This window comes from Heloderma suspectum, chromosome 7, assembly GCF_057233095.1.
Source record: "Heloderma suspectum isolate Gila_16-S chromosome 7, 16-S_ref, whole genome shotgun sequence".
NCBI lineage: Eukaryota > Metazoa > Chordata > Lepidosauria > Squamata > Helodermatidae > Heloderma > Heloderma suspectum.
Window position 1 is genome coordinate 80,723,553 of NC_139464.1, and position 14,043 is coordinate 80,737,595.

The following is a 14,043-nucleotide window of genomic DNA, read 5'->3' on the forward strand; positions in this document are numbered from 1 at the left end:
GAATTGGGCCCCCCTATCCAAAATGAGACCCTCCGGCCATCCGTGGAGGCGGAAAACATGTGCCAAAAACAGCTCTGCCGTCTCCCTGGCTGTGGGCAACCCCGAGCAGGGGATGAAATGGGCCATCTTAGAAAACAAATCCACCACCACCAGAATGGTGGTCTTACCATGTGAGCGAGGCAAGTCAGTGATGAAGTCAAGGGAGAGCAGTTTCCAAGGTCCTGAGAGGGTAGGCAGGGGGTGAAGCAAGCCTGTGGGCTTGCCTGAGGGGCCTTCGCCCGCTGGCAGGTTGGGCAGGAGGTGACATAGGTCTTGACGTCCTGACACACACGAGGCCACCAAAAATCCCGCGTCACTCCATGTGACGCCAAAATGCCCAGCTGTGGGGGAGTCATGGCACTGATGGAGGACCTTCTCGTGGAGGGGTCTAGAAGGCACATAGACCCGGCCGGAATGGTAAAGCAGGCCACCTCGCAAAGAGAAGGGGGTAGAGTGGGGGGGCAGAGGCTAGCCCCAATTCCTCTACCTTTGTGCGAACAAAAGCATCCTGAGCCTGTGCAGAGAGAAGGAGCTCCTCCCAAGAACGAGGTACCGCAGCTGCCACCAGGCCTTGGGGGGAAAGAATCAGAGCGGGGGGGATTTTCCTCACTCCCTGGCTGGAGGTCAGGCTTACGAGAAAGAGCATCTGCTTGTAGGTTGTCGGAGGCCTTCACATGGCAAATCTTAAGGTGGAACCGAGAAAAAAAAAGCGACCACCTAATCTGCCGCTGGTTTGAGGCACGGGCTGTCTGAAGATGTTCCAGGTTGCGATGGTCGGTTCTAACTTTGACTGGGTGCTGCGCCCCCTCCAGGAGATGACGTGAGGTCTCCAAAGCGGAATTGATGGCCAACCATTCCTTCTCCCAAATGGTATAATTCCTCTCAGACATGGTCAACTTCCTGGAGTGGTAAGCGCAGGGTTGCAGCCCGCCGCCCTCCCGATCTGGCTGAAAGAGCACCGCCCCCACTGCAAAGTCAGAGGCATCGGTCTGCACTACAAAAGGATTCCTCGGGTCGGGATGTAACAGGATCGGCTCAGAACTGAAAAGCTTCTTAAGTTCCTCGAAAGCCTTTTGGGCAGATGCCGTCCAATGAAAAGGCGATTTCTTGCCCTTAAGGAGGTCCGTGAGAGGAGAAGTCAGCCGAGCAAAACTGGGCAGGAACTTTCTGTAAAAATTAGCAAAACCCAGAAAACGTTGTAAGTCCTTCTTGGTGGATGGAGCCTGCCAGGAGAGGACAGTCTGGACCTTTGCAGGATCCATCCTGATACCGTCAGGCGAAATAATGTAGCCAAGAAAGTCCAAAGAGGTTAGGTCAAACGCACATTTCTCCAGCTTGGCATAAAGATGGTTCTCGCGGAGGCGCTGGAGGATGGCAGAGACATGACACTGATGGGCATGGGGGTCCTCAGAAAATATAAGTAAATCATCGAGATAAACAATGAGGAAAGTGTCCAAATATTCCCGGAAGATGGCATTCATAAAACGTGAAAAAGTGGGGAGGGGGGGCCCGCAGGCGAGCCCAAAAGGCATTACTAGGTATTCATATGCTCCGTACCTGGTCCCGAAACAGGTCTTCCACTCATCCCCCTCCCGTATGCGAATGAGATTGTATGCGCTACGCAGGTCCAACTTTGTGAAAATCTTGGCTCGCCCCAGGTGCTCCAGCATCTCAGGTATGAGGGGGAGGGGGTACTTGTCAGGGATGGAGACCAAATTTAGATTTCTGAAATCGTGCACCGGGCGGAGCTCTCCAGATCGTTTGGCCACAAAGAAGGTAGGAGCGCAGGCGGGGGAGGAAGACGGGCGAATGAAGCCGCGTTTGAGATTCTTGTCCAAAAACTCCCACAGAGCTTGAAGTTCTGGCTCCGACATCGAATACAGCCGGCCAGTGGGGATAATGGCACAGTCAAAAGGGCGGTGGGGGGGAAGCCAGTCAGCCTCCTTCTTGTCAAACACATCCCGAAAAGCTGCATACTTCTCTGGGAGGATGACGGTAGCTGAAGGACTGCCAGAAGCAGACAGGGAGGGGGAGGAAAGGGTTAAGGCCTGGGCTGGGACTGGCGCCCAGCCTCTCCAGCAATGCTCCCGGCAGTAGGGAGATGCAAACTCCACTTGCTGAAGCCCCCAAGAAATCTGAGGGTTGTGCTTAGAGAGCCAGGAAACACCCAGCACGATTGGGTATAAGGGAACCTTGGCTAAGTGAAACTGAATCTGCTCAACATGGGACTGGGTGCGCAGAGTGAGCGGAACTGTAATACGGGTCACCGCACCCAAAGAGAGAGCACACCCATCAATGGTCTCCAATGCCAAGGGGGCAGGAAGGGGCAGGGTAGGAATCTTGTGGAAAAGGGCGAAGGTCTCATCCATGTCGTAGCCCCCAAGTCCACTAACGCTAGGGCCTCCACCCCACCCCACTGGGAGGAGCGGAGGTGAACATGCAACAGCAGATGGGAGGGTGGGGGGGTTGGGGAAGGCATCCACCCAGTGGGGAACTGACCCCCACACTGGAGGCCCCCAACAAGCTTGGGGGGCAGTCTAGTCAGGCCTGGGGATGAGGAGGAGGGGGAAGGAGAGGAGGAGGAGGCAGTGGAGCTGCAGATTTAACTCGGCAGGTCTTGGCGAAATGCCCCAGCTTTCCACATCGAAAACATCGGTGCTCAGCTCGCCGGTGCTCAAGTTCCTCTGGTGGCAGTGAGGCTCAGGTAGCTCCCAGCTGCATCGGGGTCTCCTCCACCCCCAGCGCTGGAGCGGGGGGTGGGGGAGGAGGCAGGAAACATGGGGGAATCGGAGGAGGGAAATCCTGGCCCCCGGTGCCCCGCCGGGTCTGCCGGCGCCCCTCCAGCTAACTATCTATCTGAAGGCAGGTCTGGATGAGGTCCTCCAAAGTAGGCGGTCTGGGCGTGCGCACCAACTCATCTAAGATCTCGTCATTCAAACCATCCAAAAACTGAGCCACTAGCGCAGCATCATTCCATTGTAAATCCTGTATCAGCAAGCGAAAGGTTGTCGCGTAGCTGGAAACTGAGTCCTTGCCCTGCCAGAGGCGGCGACTCTCCCGAGAAGCCGTCTGCGTGCGCAGGGGGTCACCGAAAAAACGGGCCATGGCTGTCATGAAACCTTGATAGTCCCCGAGCAGGGGGTCATTAGTGAGCAGGAGCCCCGAAGCCCATCTAGCTGCCATGCCTGACACGTTAATGATGAAACCCACACGAACCTGTTCCGTCTGGAAATCCTCAGGCCTAAGAAGAATGTACAGCTCTGACTGGGTCCTGAAAATCTGAAAAAGTCCTTTCTCACCAGAAAACTTCTCTGGCAAAGCACCGGGCACTTGTGGCAGGGGGGAATCGGAGGTGGAGGGGGTTGAAATACAGCCTGTAGATTCTGCACGGCAGCCATCAGTTGAGCCATCTGATCACAGAGCATCTGGTTCTCTTGCGCTACAGTTTGCACCGCCGGGTCCCCGGCACCCTCCATAAGGCAAAAGGAGAAGAGAGAGAGAGAGGGAAAAAAAAAAAGAGGAACGGGGACCAAGCTGTCAAGGGCTCCTTGGAGGCCTCTCTCAGTCTAATCCAGTAGCCAAGTCCAGACACAGACAAAGGGATTCTTTTCAAAGCTTTATTCCTCTTTTACAACTTAACAACTCTACTGTTAGCAACTAGATATGAGCAGCACAGTACCTATGCCCTACGTTGGAACAGTTCGTCCCCGTTTGAAAGGGAATCACTGGCAGACCCTGAACTTAAGGGCTAGGGAGAGTCCCTCCCCTTTTCCCTTGGATCCTCTGGGCGCAGCCATTCTTTGCGCGCCAACCGGGCACTACGCCTCCTTTCCGCGCCCTCCATTTGGCACCGCTCTCTGCGTCGGCGACGTGTGTCCATCAAGTCTGCTTCCCGCGCTCTGTCACTCCCAGGACTGCTATCTAAGCTAGGAATGCTGGTGGGAGGAATCTCCGTCAGCTGTTGGCCCTGGGAAAGAGGAGCATGCTCCTCTCCCAGGAGCGACTCCTCTTCCTCAGAATCAGAAATACTCTGGGATTTTATGGGCTCAGTTTCCACCCTGACACAGCTGTACAACTCTTTCCCTCAGACTACTTCCTCCTGGCTTCAAACTGGCAGAACTATGTCCTAAGAAAGTTTGCCATGTACTGCCCGCATATCGTGTTGCAGGCTTCAACCTCATGGAGGCATTTAAATTATTAGAAGTAATGTGTTTTAAGAAACAAATAACCCTGAGGTGTACACCCATAAGGTCCCCTTAGTTGCATGGCAAGTTTCAGCTGTCTATGTATCACGCTCTTGGAGGACATTAAAAAAATCAGTTACAATTTTCAAGTCTATCAAGAATTAACAGTTACATTGAAGCAGTACATCTTTAAAAATTTTGATTGGTCCCCATTTTGTTTGAAGATTGGGGACAGAATTTTCACTATGCCTACAACCATCTCAGACAGAGGTATAACAAACCCTGAAAGTTATAACAATTGGGTGTACAATTTTCGAGTCCATTGAATTTGTTGTTGTTCAGTCGTTCAGTCGTGTCCGACTCTTCGTGACCCCATGGACCATAGGACACCAGGCCTTCCTGTCCTGCGCTCTCTCCCAGAGTGGGCTCAAGTTCATATTCATTGCATCCATGATGCTATCTAGCCATCTCATCCTCTGCCGTCCCCTTCTCCTTTTGCCCTCAGTCTTTCCCAGCATCAGGGTCTTTTCCAGAGAGTTTTCTCTTCGCATTAGGTGGCCAAAATATTTCAGCTTCAGCTTCAGTATCTGTCCTTCCAAGGAGCACTCAGGGTTGATTTCCTTTAGGATGGACTGATTTGACCTCCCAAGGAGCAAGTGTCTTTTCATTTCATGGCTACAGTCACTGTCTGCGGTGATCTTGGAGCCCAAGAAAGTAAAATCTGTCACTGCTTCCATTTCTTCCCCTTCTATATGCCAGGAAGTGATGGGGCCAGATGCCATGATCTTCGTTTTTTTAATGTTGAGTTTCAAACCAGCTTTTGCACTCTCCTCTTTCACACTCAACAAGAGGCTCTTTAGATCCTCTTCACTTTCTGCCATTAGGGTGGTATCATCTGCGTATCTGAGGTTGTTGATAATTCTCCCGGCAATCTTAATTCCGACCTGTGATTCATCCAACCCGGCGTTTCTCATTATGTACTCCGCATATAAGTTAAATAAGCAGGGTGACAATATGCAGCCTTGTCATACTCCTTTTCCAATTTTGAACCAATCGGTTGTTCCATGTCTGGTTCTTACTGTTGCTTCTTGACCCTCGTACAGGTTTCTCAGGAGACAGGTAAGGTGGTCTGGTACTCCCATCTCTTTCAGAATTTGCCACAGTTTGTTGTGATCCACACAATCAAAGGCTTTAGCGTAGTCAATGAAGCAGAAATAGACATTTTTCTGGAATTCTCTTGCTTTCTCCATGATCCAGCGAAAGTTGGCGATTTGATCTCTAGTTCCTCTGCCTCTTCGAAACCCAGCTTGTACTTCCGGTAGTTCTCGGTTCGCATACTGCTGAAGCCTAGCTTGTAGGATTTTGAGCATCACCTTGCTGGCATGTGAAATAAGCACAATTGTGCGGTAGTTTGAACACTCTTTGGCGTTGCCCTTCTTTGGAACTGGAATGTAAACTGACCTTTTCCAGTCTGGTGGCCACTGTTGAGTGTTCCAGATTGGTTGGCATATTGAGTGCAGCACTTTAACAGCATCATCTTTTAGGATTTTAAATAGCTCAGCTGGAATACTGTCATCTCCGCTAGCTTTGTTGTTACTAATGCTTCCTAAGGCCCACTTGACTTCACTCTCGAGGATGTCCGGCTCAAGTTCAGTGACCGCACTATCATGGCTATCAGGGACATTCAGATCTTTCCTGTATAGTTCTTCTGTGTATTCTTGCCACCTCTTCTTCATCTCATCTGCTTCTGTTAGGTCCATGCCTTCTTTGTCCTTTATCATGCCTGTCTTTGCACAAAACGTTCCCTTGAGATCTCCAATTTTCTTGAAGAGATCTCTAGTCTTTCCCATTCTCTTGTTTTCCTCAATTTCTTTACATTGTTCATTTAAGAAGGCCTTCTTGTCTCTCCTTGCTATTCTCTGGAACTCTGCATTCAGTTGGATATATCTTCCCCTTTCTCCCTTGCTTTTCGCTTCCCTTCTTTCCTCAGCTATTTGTAAAGCCTCATCAGACAGCCACTTTGCTTTCTTGCATTTCTTTTTCTTTGGGATGGATTTCGTTGCTGCCTCCTGAACAATGTTACGGACCTCCGTCCATAGTTCCTCAGGCACTCTGTCTATCAGGTCTAATCCCTTAAATCTATTCCTCACCTCCACTGTATATTCATAAGAGATATGATTTAGGTCATACCTGAATGGTTTAGTGGTTTTCCCTACGTTCTTCAATTTAAGCTGAAATTTTGCAACAAGAAGCTCATGATCTGAGCCACAGTCAGCTCCAGGTCTTGTTTTTACTGACACTTCTGGTCTTGTGTTTTACTTAATTAAACTTCCCAAGGATTGAAATCTGTTGGAGGGGCCCTCCTCTGCATCCCACCAGTACGAGACATACACTATGGTGGGACGTGGGAGAGGGCCTTCTCTGCTGTGGCATCCCCCGCCCCTTGGAGGCCCAACTGGTGCAGACACTGGTTTTGTTTCAGCACCAAGTTAAAACATGGCTTTAAACCAAAGCCTTTGAGGGCTAATTGAATTTCCTAAAGTTGCACACTATTTTAACTGTTTTATTGTTTTAGATTCTTAATTGGCATTAGCTTGTTTAATGGTTTAATATGCTTTTAGCTGTTTAAATTGTTCATTGTTTCATACTGTTTACATTGATTTTATCTGTATGCCACCCTGAGATCTTAATGATATAGGATGGGACAAAATGTTTTAAATACAGAAATAATATATAAATAAACTCCTCCCTGTGCCTTTTGAATTATTCTTTTGCCCATCATTATAACATTTCCACTTTCACAAGATGTCAGCTTGCCCTATGGTTTGATACATCCAGAATCTTACTAATTGTGCTTCCTTTTATTTCTGTACCTAAACATTTGTCATGTTTGAAGGCCCATGTCATGCCATTTCAAATAAATTGTCAATAAACTACATTTATTAATAACTGTTATGTAATTCACATGTGGTGCTCATTGGAAGGACAGATACTGAAGCTGAAGCTGAAATATTTTGGCCACCTAATGCGAAGAGAAAAATCCCTGGAAAAGACCCTGATGCTGGGAAAGATTGAAGGCAAAAGGAGAAGGAGACGGCAGAGGATGAGATGGCTAGATAGCATCACTGATGCAGTGAATATGAACTTGAGCATGCTCCGGGAGAGAGTGGAGGACAGGAAGGCCTGGCGTGCTATGGCCCATGGGGTCACGAAGAGTCGGACACGACCTAATGACTGAATAATTCACATGTGGAGAACAGAGAAATGATAATACAGATAGATAAAATTGCCTTCTTCTTTCCATGAGCGTGCACTTACTTTTGACTGATGCTAGGAATAGGTATATCTGCCATTTGAACCCTTTATTACTGGAGTCAGAGGTAGAATGCCAGTATTTCAACTGCTTGAAAAGCTATTTAAAACCATATCTGACCAGCCACCAAAGCAATACTTTTCTTTAAGCTGTGGTAGCTGTGTGCACAGTAGAAAGTGGTGTCCCAAATTCACCTCATCTCAATCAAAATTTCCTAACCTAAAACCTTAGAAATGATACTAAGGTGTTTATCTTCCTGTGTATGTTGAAGGAAACCACTGATTAATCTATATTGTATTAATCTATAATCTAAAACACTGAGAGGACCAACTTGTTAAAACTGAAAATGAAATCATGGCCAGAGTAGTGGCCATGATCCAAAGAACTACTTTAGTTTACGCCCATGGACTTGAGCATGCGCAGTAGGATTTTTGACTTTTTGCCTGATATCCCTCCTAGTTTTTCATGAATTTTAACTTGCTGTACAATATATCAGATATTGGGTAAACAAAAATTCAAAGCCCTGTTAGATGAATTGGACTAGGGATGTATGAGAAATTTGCTCCATTGAGTCTTTTTTATGGATTTATCCAATACGCACCTCCTGGACCCAAACACAAATGCAATGAGGTCAGAAAACCATACATTTCCAAGCTTGTGATGCATTCCACAAAAAAAATTAAAAGTGTGGTCAACAACATGCACACATTTGAAAAATGTGTACACGTCCAAAATGCGCACAAACACACTTTAGTTGATGGGTGCATGCATCCAAAAATACATACATTTTAAAATGCACACACGCATTGATGTGTGCATTATGAGAATGTGTACAAATTTTCCATATGGATATATTTCTTTAAATAAATTTCAAGCTTGTGCGGAAATGGGACAAAACAAGCTTGCTCTAATTTGCTCCATTGAGTCTTCTTTATGGATTTATCCAATACGCACCTCAAATTTTGATTGAGATGAGGTGAAACTGACAATCCTGGCAAGACCTAAATTGAAATGTAAATCCATCTCTACTGTACATATCCCTGACCTCTGACTTTTATATTTAGATCTGCCTCAAAGCTAAGAAGCAAGCTCATACACGCACACGCGCGCACGTGCACACGCACGCACACACATTAAGTCATCCAAACAGCAGATTTGGAGTTTGACTCCAGTATACTCTTTAAGAAGCGTTCCTTTCCATGACTATAACCAGCATAGTTCACACTGCTTTTGAAAACCTCTTCAGTTTCAATAGCAATTTAACTTGTGGCATGGCCAGGAGTGGGATCGGGGTGGGGGGCTGTTGTTGGAGAAATATCAGTTCAAAGACCCTTTGGACACGTAAATATATTTGAGCCTTTCTTTGAATCCCAACCAGTGATATTTTATTAATTAAAAAGTGTCAGCCAGTGTGGTGGTTTAGTGGATAGTGTGTTAAACTTTGATCAGGTAGATGCGGATTAAAATCCTACTTAAGCCACAAAGATCATTGGATGACTTTCGGCAAGTCACCATCTTTCAGCCTAACCTCATATATTCACAGGATTGTTGTGAGGATAAAATGGGATAATCTAATGTATGCTGTTCTGAGATCCTTGGAAGATGGGCATGATACGAATGTAAATAATTATAATAATATTCATTTGCTGTGAGGAACCTGCTGGGTTCACATTTATTATTGTTAAAATGTGTCTATTTAGATTTCCTGTTCCAATCTTTGTTTTCCATGACAGCATCTAAGATCCAGGAGTTCTGAAGCACATATAGGCCACACGTCCACTTCTAAATACAGCCAGTTATTAAAACCTTGTATATACCATTTCTCTAACCAACTAGGGTCAGACAAGCCTGGTGAGAGGATGGGGGTAGATTCAGAGTGGTGATTTCTCTCCTCCTTTCTGAGGGGTATCTCCATGACAATGGAAGGAGAAGCAAATGGTGGCTTACCCGGATTTTTCAAGGAACTGGCTTTGGTCCATGCAGGGCTCCATGAACAAGTTCCCTGCACCTTTATAACTCGCTTCACCTACAGGCACATACTTCCAGGTGAAGTGAGGTGATTGGAACTGAATGTCATCAGACTGGCAGGGGCTGCTCAACCAATGAGAGATACTACCCCTCCATCCAGGCCCTACCCCCCTTTCTCCTTCTCCCCCGAAACTCAACCAATGAGAGAGCCCCTGCCCCCATCCAGGCTCTCCCCCCCTTCTTCCTTCCCCATTAAGCTCTGCTGTGTGATGCTGTGAAGGATCGAAGGTGTGGATTAGTTACTTCCCAAAAGCAATGAACCAAACATCAAAGAAACGCAGCTTCGAGATCATGCTTCACAGCCTTTAGGAGGATTACTCCAGTCAGCCTTTAACCTGCCTGCCGCTTTAAAAGAGGCAGTAATTAGACCACTCCTGAAAAAGCCTAACCTGGACCCAGAGGATGTTAACAATTATAGGCCAGTGGCCAACATCCCCTTCCTGGGCAAGGTGCTTGAGCGGGTGGTTGTAGGACAGCTCCAGGCACAGTTGAATGAAATGGATTATCTAGATCCATTTCAATCGGGCTTCAGGCCTGGTTTTGGAACGGAAACTGCCTTGGTCGCCCTGTGGGATGACCTCTGCCGGGAGAGGGACAGGGGGAGTGCGACCCTGTTGATTCTCCTGGACCTCTCAGCGGCTTTCGATACCATTGACCATGGTATCCTTCTGGATAGGTTGTCTGGGTTGGGAGTTGGAGGCACTGCACTACAGTGGTTCCGCTCCTACTTGGATGGCCGATTCCAGAAGGTGGTGCTGGGGGATTATTGCTCTGTGCCATGGCAATTGTGCCATGGGGTTCCACAGGGCTCTGTTTTATCTCCCATGCTGTTTAACATCTACATGAAACCGCTGGGGGAGGTTATCCGGAGGTGTGGGCTGAGGTGCCATCAATATGCGGATGACACCCAGCTCTACCTCTCTTTCTCATCAAAACCAGGTGAGGCAGTGGCTGTTCTGAACCAGTGCCTAAGCACGGTAACGGACTGGATGAGGGCTAATAAACTGAAACTCAATCCAGACAAAACGGAGGTACTGTTAGTGGGTGGTTCGTCTGCCCGGCTAGGTGATATTCAACCTGTTCTGGAGGGGGTTGCACTCCCCCTAAAGGATCAGGTTCGTAGTTTGGGGATGCTCTTGGATCCAGAACTGTCACTTGAGGCACAGGTGAACTCAGTGGCTCGGAGTATACCAGCTTAGGCTGATATACCAACTACGCCCTTATCTGGACAGACATAGCCTAGCTACAGTTATCCATGCTCTGATAACTTCTCGTCTGGATTACTGCAATGCGTTATACGTGGGGCTGCCTTTGAAAATGGTCCGGAAACTTCAGCTGGTCCAAAAATAGGGCAGCAAGATTGTTAACAGGGACTGGCCTGCGAGCTCATATTACGCCAGTATTTTTCCAGCTGCACTGGCTGCCAGTCCATTTCCGGGCCCGATTCAAAGTGCTGGTGTTAACATTTAAAGCCCTTAATGGCTTGGGGCCAGGTTACCTGAAGGATCGCCTCCTCCCATATGTGCCTGCCCGGACCTTAAGATCATCATCAGCGGCCCTTCTCCATGAGCCCCTGCCAAAGGAAGTGAGGCGGGTGGCTACTAGGAGGAGGGCTTTTTCTGTTGTGGCACCCCGGCTCTGGAATGAGCTCCCTAGTGAGGTTCGCCTGGCACCTACATTGTACTCCTTTCGGCGCCAGGTGAAAACCTTTTTATTTTCCCAGGCATTTTAGCATTTTAGCTTTCTAAATTTTCATCTTTGCTGTTTTAAATCTGTATTTTAAACTCCTGTACTGCTGCTAGGTTTTATTGTGGTTGTATTGTTATATTGTGGTTTTAATGTTCTATATATTTTAAATTGTTTTATTGTGTGTCGTTTGGTTTTAATTTTTGTGAACCGCTATTGGGCGGTATAGAAATTAAATAAATAAATAAATAAAATAACCTGTCAATACTTGATTTGCCCCGGCTCCAACCAGTCCTGTCTACCCCCTTTTTTCTTCTCCCTGAAGTTCCAGTTCTGCAATGCTGCGAAGGGAGCTGCGGATTAGTTACTTCTTAACAGGAATGAACCAAATATCAAAGAACTGTAGCTTCAAGATTGAGCTTCATAGCCTTTAATGGAATTAGTGCTTTAAGGCTCCTAAATGCACTATTTCAATTGATGGGAATTTCAGTAACTTCGGGAGTGCGCTTTTAGGGAGCTCATTGACCACAATGGGAAGTTACTTCTGAGTAGACACAAATAGGTTTTTTCTGGGAAGCACAGGGATGGGAAACACCCCTTGACCAGGGTCACAGTGAAAGACACACCCCTGGACAGGGCTAGCATACCTAAGGAAAATGTGGGGGTTGGGGCACACAACAACTATAGTGTGGAGAACCCGACTTAAGGAAAAGAATCAGGCTTAAAGTAGTCTCAAGAAATCTGTTTTTTCCATGAATAACTCCAGGGTGGCTGCAGGATGACCAGGACATCATGTGTCCCGAATGAACTCCAAATGGAGCCAGCTCGCAGCAAATCATCCATGGAGACACCCCCTTGGTCTTTCCCCCAACTTCAATGTCACTGATTTAGCATATCAACCATGTCACATGCATTTGATGAAAAGGAGAAATAGAGATTGGTGTCATCTGCATATTGATAACCCATCACCCCCAAACCTCCAAGGGTTCAACTACATGAAATCTAAATCTAAGTTCAAATCTACAAATTTGTAAATAAACCTAGTTTAACAGAATGCCCTGCAATTTTAACACTATAAATCATCATGGTGAAATCAGCAGGAAAGAAACCCCTCTAATGAACCTTAATAATCATAATTGTCTCAGTTATAAAGATGATTTTGCCTTGCAAGCATTCTGGAACATCTTTAAGGCATCCTTGAAAACAATCCAAATGAAAATTAAAATATTTATCTGCTATGAATAAAGCGTATTATATAAATATCGGTTTAAAATGTTGCCACATATACCTGTAAATAAAGAAATGCTTTGAAATATAAGATTCTAAAACCTTATTCCTCTCATGCAAGTATATTTTAATTTGTTTGACCATTCACCCCTCCAATTATACAGTCCAGAGCAATCAACCAAACGAACTACTTATGTAGTTCCTTAATAAGTGTATAATTTGAATTTCATGTATCCAATTACTTTGTCAATTTCTTCTTCTTCTTCTGAACGTCACATACTAGATCTAAGTTAGGAAACTGGTATGTACAGATGTAAAGTTTGTGTGATCTACAAAATGCTTCCTGTATGCAACAGAAATGCTTTGAGGCAGAGCCCACCACCAACTGTGAGGTACATATGAACTACTCCATTTCAGTGAAGGAGCAGCTCCCTTCAGAGTTCAAAGCTAGAGACTTCATTCAAGTGCATAGGAATACAGCCATGTAAGTGCAGAGATTTCAGTATGCACAAGGGAGGCAACGCTGGCAAGGAAACACTGAATCAGAGTGAATTCTAAATAACTTAAGTACATGTACGTCTTTTAACAACTCTTAGGGAGCAATCCTAAAGCTGTCCAAAGGCCAGCTAAGGGGCCACTGGAAGTCACATAAATGCTGCTCCTCTGGCAGAGAGCAAGGCTCACCAGTGGGACAACACTTATATCACCAAAGAGCCTCCCCCAGTATGCTTACAGAAAGCTCCATGGACACAGATGTCCTACTGGCTGTGAAGACCAAAATGGGTATGTTGGAGCCAGAAAGGATCCGCAGGATCCTAAGCCTCCTCATTCCCCAGGCACACCTAAACCATGGGTCCTACTGGAGCTAATACAGTGAATTCCCTTCCAGTGACCACACTGGGAGCACACCGCCCCCCCCAAATGAGGGGGGGAGCCACCCTGTATCTCCTGCCCTGGCCACAGTGAGGTCTGTTAGATTGTATTCCTATACCTCCCGGGAATAAGCCCCATTGAACACAGTGAGACTTACTTCCAAGTAAACATGCTTAGAATTGTGCTGTTAAACAGGGCTCTTATCTTTTAAGAAAAGTGCATGACATAAGTCAGAAAACAAGGCTTGATTGTCTATATTTAATACTAATAAATTAGCATGGTAATGCTAATGATTAGCCTACTTCTTTAATGTACTATTCAAAAATGATGTTAAGAAAAATATAAAAAATAAAATGCCATCTTATTGTTTCTTCAAGCAGCTACTTTTTAGGATAGGGATAATAATTTTAAATGCATACCTGCTGCATGCAAAACCAAAAGTAGCTTCCAGCAACATTTCACTATGAATCTCATTTTGTTAAAGTCATTGCTTGCTACCTTTGAAAACTCCTAATGCTATTATTACATATGACTGTCAAACACATGTTGAAGAAAATAAGAATTAATTTTTATTCCACTAGAGGGTGGTGTCTTGAAAGCAGGGTTCTATCAGTAAATGTGTACAGTAAGTCCAATCTTTTCCAGATTTGACCTGTTGATTACGAAATCGTTCTATGCTTTTATTCTCGTCGC

General features: G+C 46.2%; 1 protein-coding gene across 9 annotated transcripts in view; it reads right to left on the bottom strand.

The window, feature by feature from the left end:
• Window positions 1-14,043, bottom strand: part of IMMP2L (inner mitochondrial membrane peptidase subunit 2) — a 756,637-nt gene that overhangs the window by 396,513 nt on the left and 346,081 nt on the right. The window lies entirely within an intron of this gene.